Source organism: Rattus norvegicus, chromosome 11 (assembly GCF_021556685.1).
Source record: "Rattus norvegicus strain SHRSP/BbbUtx chromosome 11, alternate assembly SHRSP_T2T, whole genome shotgun sequence".
Taxonomy (NCBI): Eukaryota; Metazoa; Chordata; class Mammalia; order Rodentia; family Muridae; genus Rattus; species Rattus norvegicus.
The window spans coordinates 6,425,908-6,440,401 of record NC_141544.1 but is presented as its reverse complement, the minus strand read 5'-3'; positions in this window follow the sequence as shown (position 1 = coordinate 6,440,401).

Sequence of the window (14,494 nt, the reverse complement as noted above, 5' to 3'; positions counted from 1 at the left end):
TATGTTCCAGAAACATCTCAATGATTCTGGTTATTCTTAAATAAATGAACATACAGTACAACTGATCTATTGTTCCACATTATCTTAATGTTCTTCTGTATCTTTAGATATTAAAATTATAGAGAATTATTTTGACTAGAATAAAATTTTATTGTTTCTTTATCATATGAGAGAAGCAATTATTTACAGAGAATGGATACCTGATATGTTCTAAATAATCTCAATAGAGGTTTAAACCATATATATTAGATCAATCATTCATACCTTCTCCAAATGAAACTCATTAAAAGTTACTACACATATAGTACATAAAGGGAGTGATATATAGAAATAAAAACATCACCTATGCAGCCACAATCATCTATTATCCCCATGATGAAAGCCAATACTAGGAAGAGAAGACGGTACAGACACATTGCAGGAAAGATCAGCATCTTTCAAAATGAAGATTGAGCTGGAAAGTGATTTGTACTAAGTACAGTTAAGAATAATGTGAATAAGTTTAATGTTATGAGAACTAGTTTACATGTTATGGTTGGCTTATCCATTCTTAACTTCTGCAGTCACATTTCTGCTCTGTGGAATGAGACAGTCTCCACCTTCTCAGCTCTCACATATTTCAGTTTGTCACTTGGTCCTCAGGACATCCATATACCTAGCGATGAATTTTTCTTCTTGGAAATTCGAAATGTTCATATTTCCTGACATCAGAGAGAGGGTTAAATGCAAATGGGAAGTGAGTGACATACCATAACTCTTCTGTATTATTATCAAAATGGGTTTTTTTTTTCAGGGATGGGATACTTGAGGTGAGCAGAAAGGAAAGGTGCTGCTTTATTTGCAATATTTTCTTACCTCATTCTGTGTCCCTGTAAAGGGCCCAGCCTTATCTGTCAAGCCTGGCCATGTTCCTGTCACTACTCCACTGCCTTTCTTATGCAGTTCTTAATTCTAGATCCTGCTTGCCACTCTAGGTTTCATCTTGACCAGATTCATCTCATTTCCCTGTGATTCTGCTCTGAAACATACGCAATTTTTTTCTTTTGTTTCATTTTCAAACTTTTAAAAGTTTATGTTAATTTTTGTTTAAACTGTTTTATGGAAGCCTTAGAAGAGAATTATTCATGACTGTCTGTTTTGATTGGAAGGGGAAAATAATGAAAAAAAAACTTTTTAATTTTACAAGACATTTTCATTTCTACGTAATTCTCTTATATAAACCCACGATGCTAGTTTATCTCCCTGTCTTGTCCTGAGTTGTTTCTTTCCATTCCTACTTGAATACCGCCTCTTAGGATTTACTGCAGAACCATAAATGCTGACATACACGAGGAAAGAGTTGATTCTTCTACACTTTTCTAACGCTTTTTTAGATGTATCTTCCTGCTCTCTTGAGCTATTTGAATTAATTTGGATCACTGTACTCAATAGTATAGTACTATAGTGCTTGTGCTTTGAAAATATCTATTATTATTGCCTTGCTGTAGTTTTACGCCTCAGGGTTGGGCCTAGTTACATTTTGAAACTTTACTCCAAGAAGTTTGTGAACTTGGAAAAAACCTAGGCAGCAACTATCAATACTTTCAAATATTTTAATATATGAGGGCTATAAAAACCTTAAATAAATCATGGAAAAGCAGTCTCAGATTCCTGTTTCTGTAAAGTACTTGAAAAACATGAAAGGGGGAAATTCCATGGCCCACTCACTTTTGTCTTCACATAGGGTGCTCAAATGTGACTTTAGTTTTGGTCCCTTTTCTTGTTAGAATATAAAGTTGTTTGTGGTAGTTTTCGGTAATGGTTTGCTTCTATCAATATACCCTTTTGTTATTGTTTTTGTTTTTTGTCTTCATCATTCCCATTAGGGCCATGGTTCCCCACTTTGTATAGATGAAAGGTGGGATCAGTCCAGCTATTATTGTCCTGGGGAACAACCCACAATTTTGGGAACAAATGTTCACAATTATATAGTTGAACATGGTTTAAAATTCTTCCTTGACTTCAATATCTTGTAGCAACATAATTGTTTACTTCCACTTCAATTATTTTTATTGACCACCCTATAATACCATTATGTATCTGTGTGTAGGGGGAAAGGGATTCTTTAAATTTTCTGTGTTATGTGCTTTTATTCTTCCATAAATTATTTCCCACCACCACATGAGAACAGCATACTACCTGGCATTATTGCATGATGGTATCATTGGGAAGGGTAGTGTGAAATTCATCTTTGTTCTTATTTTCAGAGATTCTTATATTTAATAAGCAATCCATACTATTGGAATAGCTAATTAACTCTTGTATTCTGCCTCATATATGGCTGCTGCTGTGAATAAATTGCATTTTTCCATTGATAAACAATAACAAAATCCCATTAAGGTACGAACATACATAAAGAAGGAAAAGTATTCACAAAGAAAAAATGCATTTAAAATGGTGAAAAATATAAGCAAAATAAGATCAAAAGTTACAGTTTGAAGTTATGAAATTAAAAATTCCATTATAAGATTGCAAATTTGTTAAGGTAGATAATACAAATATATATTCAAACAAATAGGAAAACATTAAATGCAATGTATGCACAAAGAGTTAACTCAAAATGTAGTATATAAACCTCGATTGAAATGGCGAAATCACTCCTGCTATTGTAGAGGCAAAAATGGAAGAACTACCACTAGGTTTAACCCAGTCTTTATTGCATAGTGACAAACTATCAAGAAAGATGATGTTTCAAAAATACCACATAAATAAGTCATCGATAATTTAAACAAATACAAAAAATAATAAAATATAGAAGAGCAGCCCTAGTCCATGGGGATCTGATAGGATGCATAGGATTACTTCAATATTCTGGTATCAATTGAGGCCTGTTATGTGAATGAGTATATAGTCAAATTGATAGAAGTTACAATGAGGTGCATAGGAAAAGGTATATTCTTCTGATTTAGGAAGAAATGTTACCTAAATATCTGTTAAATTCATTTGGATTTTTTGTTATTAAAATAACTTCTGTTATTTTAACTATATCTGTTTAGTTACAGTTTCCATAAATTGTCCGTTGATGAGAGTGCAGAATTGAAGTCTCCAACAATTTATTGTGTGTGGTGCAATATTTGCTTTGAGCTATAGTTACGTTTCTTTTATGAATTTAGGTGTCCTTGCATTTGAAACATAGTTGTTCAGAATTGAAAGTTCATCGTAGTATTATTTTTCTTTGAAAGGTATGGTTCCCTTCCTTATCATTTTTGATAACTTTTTGTTGAAAGTCAGTGTTGTTCAATATTAGAAAGGCTACTCCAGCTTGTTCCTTGGGGACATTTGCTTAGCATTTTTCTCCATCCTTTTACCCTGAGATACTCTGTCTTTTTTCTCTAAGGTGTATTTCCTGTATGCAGCAAAATCTTGCATCCTCTTTATGTTTTCAGTCTCTTAGTTTATGTCTTTTTAAATGGGGAATTGTGTCCATTGATAATAAGAGATATTAAATGAACTGGGCTGTTGCTTCCTGTTATTTTTGTTGTTAGAAATGTAATTACAATTGTGTGGATATCATCTTTTGGGTTGTTGAAAGATTAATTCCCTACTTTTTGCTAAGGTGTAGTTTCCCTCCTAGTGTGGTAAGTTTCCATGTACTATCATTTGTAGGGTTGGATTTGTGGAAAGATATTGTGTACGTTTGGCTTTGTCATGGAATGTCTTGGTTTCTTAATCCATGGTAATTAAAAATTTCACCAGATATCCTAGCCTGAAGATCCAGAAATGAGTGCACACTCCTATGGTCCCTTTTTCTTTGACAAAGGTGCTATAACCATGAAATGGAAAAAAGACAGAATTTTCAAGAAATTATGGTTCAACTGGATGTCAGCATATAGAAGAACCAATTATGTAAATAAACTCGCGAGGGGGGCAAATGATCATCTTTTTAGATGCTGATAAGAAATTTAAAAAAAAATCAATATTTCTTCATGTTAGAAGTCTTGGAAAATATTAGGAATTCAACGCCCATACTTAAACATAGCAAAAGCAATATAACAAAAAAAACAAACAAACAAACAAAAAAAAACAACAAAAAAAAACAGTTCCCAACATCAAACTTACTGGAGAGAAACTTGAAGCAGTACCAAAAAAATCACGAACTAGAAAAGGTTGCCTAATTTCTACTTACTCCATCAATATAGTACTGGAATTCTTATCCACAAAAATTAGACAAAAACACGAGGAAAAACGGAAAAATTTAGAAAGCAAAGAGTTAAAAAGTCACGATTTTAGATGATGTGCTTTTATATTTTAGTGACCTCAAAAATTTCATCAGAGAACTCCTTCAGCTGAAAAACAACTTCAGCAAAGTGCCTGAATGAAAACTTAACTCAAACAAATCAGTAGCATTCCACTTCAAGGATAAAAAGTTTGAGGAGAAATTAAGGAAATGACAGCCTTCAAAATAGTCAAAAAAATAATATATACCTCAGGTTGACTCTAAACAAGCAAGTGAAAGTTCTGTATGACAGGAACTTCAAGTCTCTGAAGAAAAATATTGAAGAAGACCTCAGAAGATGGAATAATTTCCCATGCTCAATCATGTGCAGGGTTAATATTGTAAATATGGCCATCTTGGCAAAAGCAATCAACAGATTCAAGGCAATCACCATCAAAATTCCAACTCATTTCTTCACAGAGTTAGAAAGAGCAGTTTGAAAATTCAGTTGGAATAACAAGAACCCCATGATAGAGAAAACGTTCATCAGCAGTATAAGAACTTCAGCCTCAATCACTATCGATGACTTCAAGCTGTATTACAGAACAATTATAATAAAAATTGAATGGGAATGGTACAGAGACAGTCAGGAAGATCAATGGAATATAAACGAAGGCCCAGAAATGAAGGCACAAACCTATGGCCACTTGATATTTGACAATGAACCGAAACCATCCAATGGAACAATAACATTTTCCACAAATGGTTCCCATTCGACTGGAGGTTAGCATGTAGAAGAAAGGAAATCAATCAATACTTATCACCCTGTACAAAGCTAAAGTCAAAGTGGATCAAGTATCTCCACAAGAAACATATAATCTTAAACTAATAGAAGAAAAAGTTGGGAAATTTACTGAACAGAACACCAATGGCTTTGCTCCAAGATCGAGAATTGACAAATGGGACTTCATAAAGCTTCTGTAAGTCATAGGACACTGGAATTTGGAAAAAGGTAAAATCAATAGGGTAAGAAAAGATCTTTACCAATCTTCCATCTGATAGAGGGCTAAAATCAATCTCTACAAAGACTCAAGGAGTTGGACTCCAGAATATCAAATAGTCCTTTCAAAAATGGTGAATAGCACTAAACAAAGAATTCTCTACTGAGGAATATCAACATCCTTAGCCATCAGGTACATGAAAATCAACAAATTCTGAGGTTACACAGCAGACCACTCAGAATGGCTAAGATAAGATATTCACAACAGATTCTGACAAGGACGTGGAGTAAGACGAACTCTCCTCCATTGTTGGTCAGATTGCAAGCTGGTATAACCATCTGGAAATCAGTCTGGAATTTTCTCACAAAGTTGTATATAGTACTACCTGAGGATACCACAATCCCATTTCTTGGATATATACGCAAAAGATGCTCCAACATATAAGAAGGACACATGATGCTACAGGTTGAAAGCAACCTTTCTTTTTTATAATAGCCAGAAGCTGAAAAGAAACTAAATGTCCCTCAACATAGTAATGGATAAATGAAATATTTACACACGTGTGTTCTTCTAACCTATCAAAAACAATGTTTGCATAAAATTCTTAGGATAGACCAAAAATTATCATTCTGTGTGAGGTAACCCAGTCACAAAAGAACACAAATGGTATACATTTATTGGAAGTGTGTATCAGCCCAAAAGTGTGGAATACATAAGAAAGAATTCACAGGTCATGTGAAGCCCACACAGGAAGAAGACCAAAATGCAGATGTTACATTCCTTCTTAGAAGGGATAAAAAATATTCATGGGAGGAAATTCAAGGATAAAGAGTTAAGCAGGGACTGAAGAAAGGGTCAACCGGAGACTACCCCATGTGTGGATCTATCCCATATGCAGTCACACAAACCAGTCACTATTGCTGATGCCACCAAGTCCTTGTTGACAGGAGTCAGATATGGATGTCTCCTGAGAGACTCTTGCAGAACTCTACTGACACTGGTGAGGATGATTGTAGCTAAACATTGGATTGAACAAGGGGGTTCAATGAAGTTGTTAGAGAGTATACTTAATGAGCTGAAGGGGTTTGCAAAACCCCAGGAAGAACAACAATATCAACCAACCAGACCTACCAGAAATTCGAGGGATTAAAACACCCACTAGTGAGTACAGATTGAGGGACCCATGACTCCAGCCACATAGGTGGCAGAGGATTGCTCTAACATCATTGGAAGGAAAAGCCCTTAATCTTGTGAAGGCTTGTATCCCCGATGTAGGGTAATGCCACAGCATTGAGGTTAAAGTAGATTGGTGGGAATTGGAACATCCTCACAGAAGACGGTCAGGGATGTTATGGAAGAAAAGGGAAGGAAATAACATTTGAAATGTAAATACATAAAATATTCAGGAAAAATTATTAAATAAAAAAGATATCTTGTCTCATTAAATTAATAATAAAGTAATTATCATTTGCCATTTCTGATATTGACAAAAATATTAGAGTTTGGTACTAATTTCCTTTGGTCTCTTTTGCTGTCTATATAATATTTCCCTTTAGGTTATGACTTATTTAAATAAAAATGTATTTTACAATTTAAGGGAATATAGAATGAAAAAAATATTGACAGAATTGGTGACTTCCCTTTATTAAAAGTTGTACAACTACTTGAAGAAACTTTAATGGTTAATATCAAAATAAGTTTATAGAGTTTGTATATCAAATATGTTTTGTTAATAGCCACAGTCAAGAAATGCTTCTTATATTTATGCATTATGGTATTTCATTTTGGTAAAAAACTCAATGATCTTAGATTTTATAATAATGTACATAAGTAATTTATTCTTAAAATTTGGTTACAGAAGGAAGTTATCAACGAATACATATATACAATGTAGCACACTTTTCTAATATAAATAGAGGATATTAAATATATACATATATATTTTATGGTCCAAAGATGAACAATCATGTTTAAAAGGAAGATATAACATTGAGTGTACCTACATTTGAAGTTGAGATGATTCATGATTCCATGTATTTCTTTCTAGACACCTAAGAAGATAAAATTAGTGTTGGAAAAATCTAAAACTGCAATTAGAAGGCTTAATCTAGTATACATATCTAAACAGTGCTTTGAAGAAAATATACAGAACATATTTTCATATATATAGGTATACATGCATTATATATTATATATATATATATATTATATCAAAAAAATTCTCAGTGCCCATAAATTATCATTATCACTAAAGCAATTTCCTGGTCATATTAGAGTTGAATTATCAAACACACACACACACACACACACACACACACACACGCGCGCGCGCGCACACACACACACACACAGTTTCCTAAAATATAAACATATTAGCAAATAATATTCATTCAGATAAAACTAATGAAAACTGATGAAATAAATTTACAAAATAATGTTCTCCGAAAAGTATACTTTCTAGCATTTAAAATATTGCCTTATGATATGTGGCAAATCTTCACAAAGGAATACTACTCAGCTATCAAAAACAATGATTTTATGTAATTCATAGACAAATGGAGGGAACTGGAAAATATCATCCTGAGTGAGGTAACACAACCATAGAAAAACACACATGGTATGCTCTCATTGATAAGTTACTATTAGCCCAAATTACCCTAGATGCATAGAAAACATGAAACTCAAGACCGATGATCAAAATATGAATGACTCACTCATTCTTTAAAAAGGGAACAAGAATACCCTTGGCAGGAAATTGGGAGGCCAATAATAAAACAGAGGCAGAAGAAAAACCCATTCAGAGCCTGCCCCACATGTTGCCCCATATACAGCGACCCAATTAGAGAAGACGGGTGAAGCAAAGAAATGCAGACTGACAGGAACTGGATGTAGATCTCTTGAGAGACACAGCCAGAATACAGGAAATACAGAGGCAAATGCCAGCAGAAACCACACAACTGAGAATAGGACTCCCGTTGATGGAATCAGAGAAAGGACTGCAAGAGCTTGAAGGGACTCGAGACCCAATATAAACAACAATGCCAACCAACCAGAGCTTCCAGGGACTAAGACACTACCTAAACTGACCCTGAGCTCCAACCTCATAGGTACCAATGAATATCCTAGTAAGAGCACCAGTGGAAGGGGAAGCCCTTGGTCCTGCTAAGACTGAACCCCTAGTGAACGTGATTGTTAGGGGGAGGGCGGTAATGGGGGAAGGGTGGGGAGGGGAACACACCCCCAAAAAAAGAAAAAAAGAAATACATTTAAATGAAAATTCTATACTTACAATTAAACAGAAAATCTTCAAGATTTTTATAAAAAAATTATGAACACTAAATATACTTACCAAAAAAAAAAAAAGAAAAAAAAAGAAAAAGAAAAGGAAAAAAAGAAAAAAAAAGAAAAAAAGAAATATGGGCAATTGCATTCTAAACACGAGTATGCAATTGTATCTAAAACAAATGTACTTTTTGGATGCAGGAGAAATAAACCTGTTTTCTTAAACAAACTAATAGCCGTTATATTATTGGTGTGGGATACTTAATGCTTAGCTTTTTTTTTTTTTTTTTTTTTTGGAGCTGGGGACTGAACCTTGGGGCCTTGTACTTGCTAGACATACGCTCTACCACTGAGCTTAAGCCCCCACCCCTATGCTTAGCGTTATTAATGAGGAGTATTTATGGGTCTTTTTTATTTTGTTGTTGCCACATACTTTTTCCCTCTTCTGATGAATTACTACAGGGTTTTTTACCATTTCTGTCCTCTTGAGAATATCCCTTATTTTCAGAATGTGTTTTCCTACTTTTAGACTAAGATTGCTGAAGAGACATGGCTTCCTGGTGATTATGCTGTGTAAAGTTTCTCCTCTTGTGTTGATGTGAATGATACATTTGCTCGGTAATAAATTCTAGGCTAGTATCTGTATTCTTTGAAAACGTGTTGAAAAGTGATCCAAGCCCATTTATATATTAGACTAACCATTGAAAATTCAGGTGTTAGTCTCATGTGATCAGCTTTATGTGTGACTTATTCTTTTTCCTTCACCATTTTTGTATTTCTATTTCTCTGTTCAGTTATGCTTTGATGATGATGATGACGATTATGATGATGATGATTATTTTATTTTTAATATTATTTACTATTATAATTATTATATTTATTGTTATTATTTCTTTTATTATAATATTATATTATATCAATATTAATATTTATTATTATTATTACTATTATTATTATGTGTGTACTTGATATTTTCTATGATTCTAGTACTTTAACAGGTATCTCTTTGTGGTTTGGGGAATATTATTCCCAGAAAATCACATACAAATAGTTAATGTAGTTGCTTTTATTCTCATGCTTCTCATAGTGTCTTGAACTTATGAATCAGGGACCCTGCCTCAGTTGGTTCTGATTGGAAAATAGAGATACTGATAGCCAGTGTCTAGGCTGGGCAGGCAGAGCAGGAGTTTCAGGATGCTTGGACAAAGGACCAGAGAGTAAGAAGACATGGAGATTCTCCAGGACAGACTTTCAGGACAGAGAAGCAGCTGACATAGAAGAGTATGAAAATAAGCAGATCCAGGAGATCTGCCCAATGGTGTCCAGGGCAGGAAAGATGGGATATAGATTTTAGCAAATAATAACGTGGGAATATCAGTGGGGGATATTTTAGCCACTCGGAGGTGAGGAAGTGGCCTTGCCATTGAGCTGTTAAAGGCATAAAAAATATAAAGGCTGTATGTGTGTGGGCTCCATCCATAAGCCCCCTATTCCTATCCTCTTCTGCTGCCCTGTCTTCTTCAAAGGTGTTTCCCCCTCTGCAAAAAACATCGCCTTGCTGCCTCCCAGCATGACATTCTATTTACTGGAAGGTCCAGCCTTGGCACGACCAAGGGCTCCTCCCATTGGTGCAGAGCACGGTCATGCATTGCTACATATGCAGCTGGAGACGCCAGTCTGTCCATGTGCAGTCTTCAGGATGTGCTTTAGTCCCGCGGAGATCTGGTTTGTGACGACTGTTGTCCTTCCTGGGTTGCAAGGCACTTCCGCTCCTTTAATACTTTCTCTATCTTCTCCAAAGGGGACCCTGTTCTCAGTGCAATGGTTGGCTGCAAGCATCAGCCTCGGTGTTTGTCGTGATCTGGAAGAGCCTCTCAGGGGACAGCTCTATCAGGCTCCTGTGGGCATGCACTTGTTGGCCTCAGCAATGTTGTTTAGATTTGGGGGCTGCATGCATGTGGGCTGCATCCCCAGGTGGTGCAGGCTCAGAATGGCTATTCCTTCAATCTCTGCTCTAAACTTAATCTCCATATCACGTCCTATGAATATTTTTGATTCCCTTTTAAGACAGAAAATCCTCCCTTGGTTCATCCTTCTTCTTGAACTTAAAGCGGTATGTGAACTGCATGTTGGGTAATTCAAGCTTTTGGGGTATTGTGTGTGTGTGTGTGTGTGTGTGTGTGTGTGTGTTTAATTTTTGTATTTTTTTGTGTGTGTGTGATTTGGTTGTGGTATGTGAATTGTATGTTGGGTAATTCAAGCTTTTGGGGTAGTGTGTGTGTGTGTGTGTGTGTGTGTGTTTTATTTTTTTTTTTTTGTATGTGTGTGATTTGGTTGCGTATGTGAATTGTATGTTGGGTAATTCAAGCTTTTGGGGTAGTGTGTGTGTGTGTGTGTGTTTTATTTTTGTTGTGTGTGTGTGTGTGTGTGTGTGTGTGTGTGTGTGAGATTTGATTGCCTCATTCCAGATGGTATTTCATAGTGTCATTCATTTGTTATGAATTTCACGATGTCATTGTATTTGATTACTGAGGGGCTCTCCATTATGTAGATGAACCACATTTTCTGTACCCATTCCTGTGGTCAAATCATCTGGGTTCTTCCTAGCTTCTGGCTATCATGAATACAGCTGCTATAAACATAGTACAACGTGTCTCCTGGTTCTATGTTGGGGCATCATTTGGGAATATGCCCAGGAATGGGATAGCATATACTATGTCCAGTTTTCTGAGGAAAGCCCAGAGTAATTTCTGGAATATTGTACCTCATTTCAATCCCACCAATAATTGAGGAGTCTTCCTCTTTCTCCACATGGTGATCAGCATCTGCTGTTAACTGAATGTTTAATCTTAGCCGTTCTGCCTGGTGTATCCTTTGATTTGCATTACCCTGATGAATAATGATGTGGAACATTTCTTTATGTATTTCCCAGCCATTCCAAGTTCTTCTGCTGAAAATTATTTGATTAGATCTGTACCCCATTTTTAATAGGGTTATTTGACTTTCTGGAGTATAACTTCTTGAGTTCTTTTTACATATTGAATATTAATTCTCTTTCAGATATAGGATGGCAAAGATCTTTTTTCAAGGTATTAGTAGACATTTTGTCAGAATGACAGCGTTCTTTGCCTTACAGACACTTTGCAATTTTACAAGGTCCAATCTGTCAACTCTTCATCGTAGAGCATAAGCCACTGGTTTGGGGTTCTGTTCAAGAAATTTTCCATAGTCATCACGTGTTCAAGCTTTTCCCCACTTTTTCTTCTTTTATATTTTTTTCTTTTTTTCAGAGCTGGGGACCAAACCCAGGGCCTTGCACTCGCTAGGCAAGAACTGTACCACTGAGCCAAATCCCCAACTCCCCCCCCCACTTTTTCTTCTATTAGTTTGTTTATATCTCTTTTTTCTCGATGCCCTTAGTCCACTTGGTCTTCAGCTTCGTACAGCGTGATAAGAATGGGTGGATTTACATTAATTTACATGCTGACATCTACATGAACCAACACAGGTGTTTACTTGCCTGTCTCTGTACCAATACCATGTAATTATTATCACTATTGCTGGGTATTCAGCTTGAGCTTAGGGATTTTGATTTCCCCAGAATTTCTTTTAATTTGAGAATAGTTTTCACTACCTTGTTTTTTCTTATTCTAAATGAACTTGCATATTTCTCCTTCTAACTGTATGAATAATTTTGTTGAGATTTTCTTGGGGATTGCATTGAATCTATAGATTGCTTTTAGCAAAGGGCCATTTTTACTATATCAATACTGCCAATCCATGAACATGAAAGATCTTTCCATCTTCTCAGATTTTCTTCTTTTGGAGACATTAAGTTCTTTTCATACGGCAATTTCCTTTGCCTTGTTTGAGTTACACGGAGGTATTTTTTGTTATTTGTGATTATTGTGAAGAGTGTCATTTCCCTAATTTCTTTCTTGGTCTGTTTATTCATGGAAGGTTACTGATCTGTTTGAGTTAATTCTATATACAGGACGTTGCTGAAATTCTTTATCACGTGCATTAGTTTTCTGGTGGAAATTATGCAGTCACTTAGGTATACTATCATATCACCTGCAAATAGTGATATATTGGCCTCTTCCTTTCATATTCGTATCCCTTTGTGCTCCTTTTGTTGTCTAATTGTTCAGGCTAGCACATTGAGTACTATATTGAATAAGTAGGGAGAGAATGAATAGATGCGTCCAGTCCCTGATTTTAGAGGGAGAGCTTCAAGATTCTCTTCATTTAGTTTCATTTTTGGCTACTGGTTTGCTGTCCATGACTTTACTATGGTTGAGTATGGGCCTTGAATTCCTATCATTGCATGGCTTTGGCTATGAAGGGGCATTTCATTTTGTGAAATGATTTCGCAGCATCTAGTGAGATGAAAATGTAATTTTTCTTTCATTTGATTATCTAGTGGATTATGTTTTTGGAATTACATATTGAACTATCCTTGCATTCCTGTTATGAAGTCTCCTTGATTGTGAGGGATGATCATTTTGATGTGTTCATGGATTTGGTTTCCAATGATTTGATTGACTATTTTTTTGTCAATATTCATAAGGTAATTGGTCTGAAGTTCACTTTCTTTATTGGGTCTTTGTGTGCTTTAGGTATAAGCGTAACTGTGGCTTCATCGATGGAAATGGGTAGTGTTCCTCTGTTTGTATTTTGTGGAATATTTTGTACAATAGTGGTATTTGGTTCTAGGAAGTGTTGATAGAATTTTCCACTAAAATCATTTTGTCCTGGATCTTTTCCCAATTGGGAGCCTTTTAATAATTGTTTCTCATTTTTTTAGGATTTATGGTACAGTTTAGATATTTTATCTGACCCTGACTTAACTTTGGTAACTGCTCCCTGTATAGAAAATTGATCATTTGATCCAGATTTTCCACTTTTCTTGAATATAAATTTCAGTAATACGGTATGATGATGTTTTGAATTTCTGCAGATTCTGTTGTTTTGTTTCCCTCTCATTTCTGATTTTGTTATTTGGATACTTTCTCTGTGCCCTTTTGTTATTCTAGCTCAGGTTTATCTACCATGTTGATTTACCCTTGGATCCATCTCCTGGTTTTATTGATACTTTGTCGAGTTCTTTGTGTTTCTCCTTAGTTGATTTCAGACCAGAGTTTGATTATTTCCTGCCTTCTGCTCCTCTCGGGTGAATCTGCTTCTTTTTGTTTTTGAGCTTTTTTATTTGTTGTCAAACTGCTCATGTATGCTCTCTCCAGTTTCCCTTTGGATGCTCTCAGAGCTATGAGTTTTCCTCTTAGCTCTCCTTTCACTGTGTCCCAGAAGTTTGTTTGTTGTACCTTACATTCCTAAAATTTTAAAACATTTTTAATTTTTTAATTTTTTCTTTAGTTCTTCCTCTACCAAGTTATCACTGAGTAAAATATTGGTCAACCTCCATGAGTATTTGGGCTTCCTGACATTTTTGTTGTTATTGAAGTCCAGCCTTAGGTCATGGTATTGTGAGAAAATGCATGGGATTATTTCATTCTTCTGTATCTGTTGATGCCTCTTTTATGACCAACTGTATGATCAGTTTTGAAGAATGTGCCGTGAGTTCCTGAGAATAAGGTATATTTTTTTGTTCAAGGATGAAATATTCTATAGATATTTCTTAAATCCATCCGGTTCAAAATCTGTTAATTTCTCTGTGTCTCTGGTTTCCCATTCCATGATCTGGCCATTGCTGAGTGTGGGTTGTTGAAGTCTCCCACGACTATTTCGTTAGCCTGAGCTTTTCCTTTATACATTTAGGTGCCCTTGGATGTATCGTATAGATATTAAGGATAGAGAATTGAAACTGGTCGAATTTTTTTCTTTGATGAAAATGAAGTGTCCTTCCTTATCTTTTTTTTTGATAACTTTTGGTTGAGTTAGATACTGGAATGTATGCTCCAGGATGTTTCTACAGACCATTTTCTTGGAAAATTGTATTCCAGCCTTTTATTCTGAGATACTATCTGTATTTGTCACTGAGCTGTTTTTCCTTAAT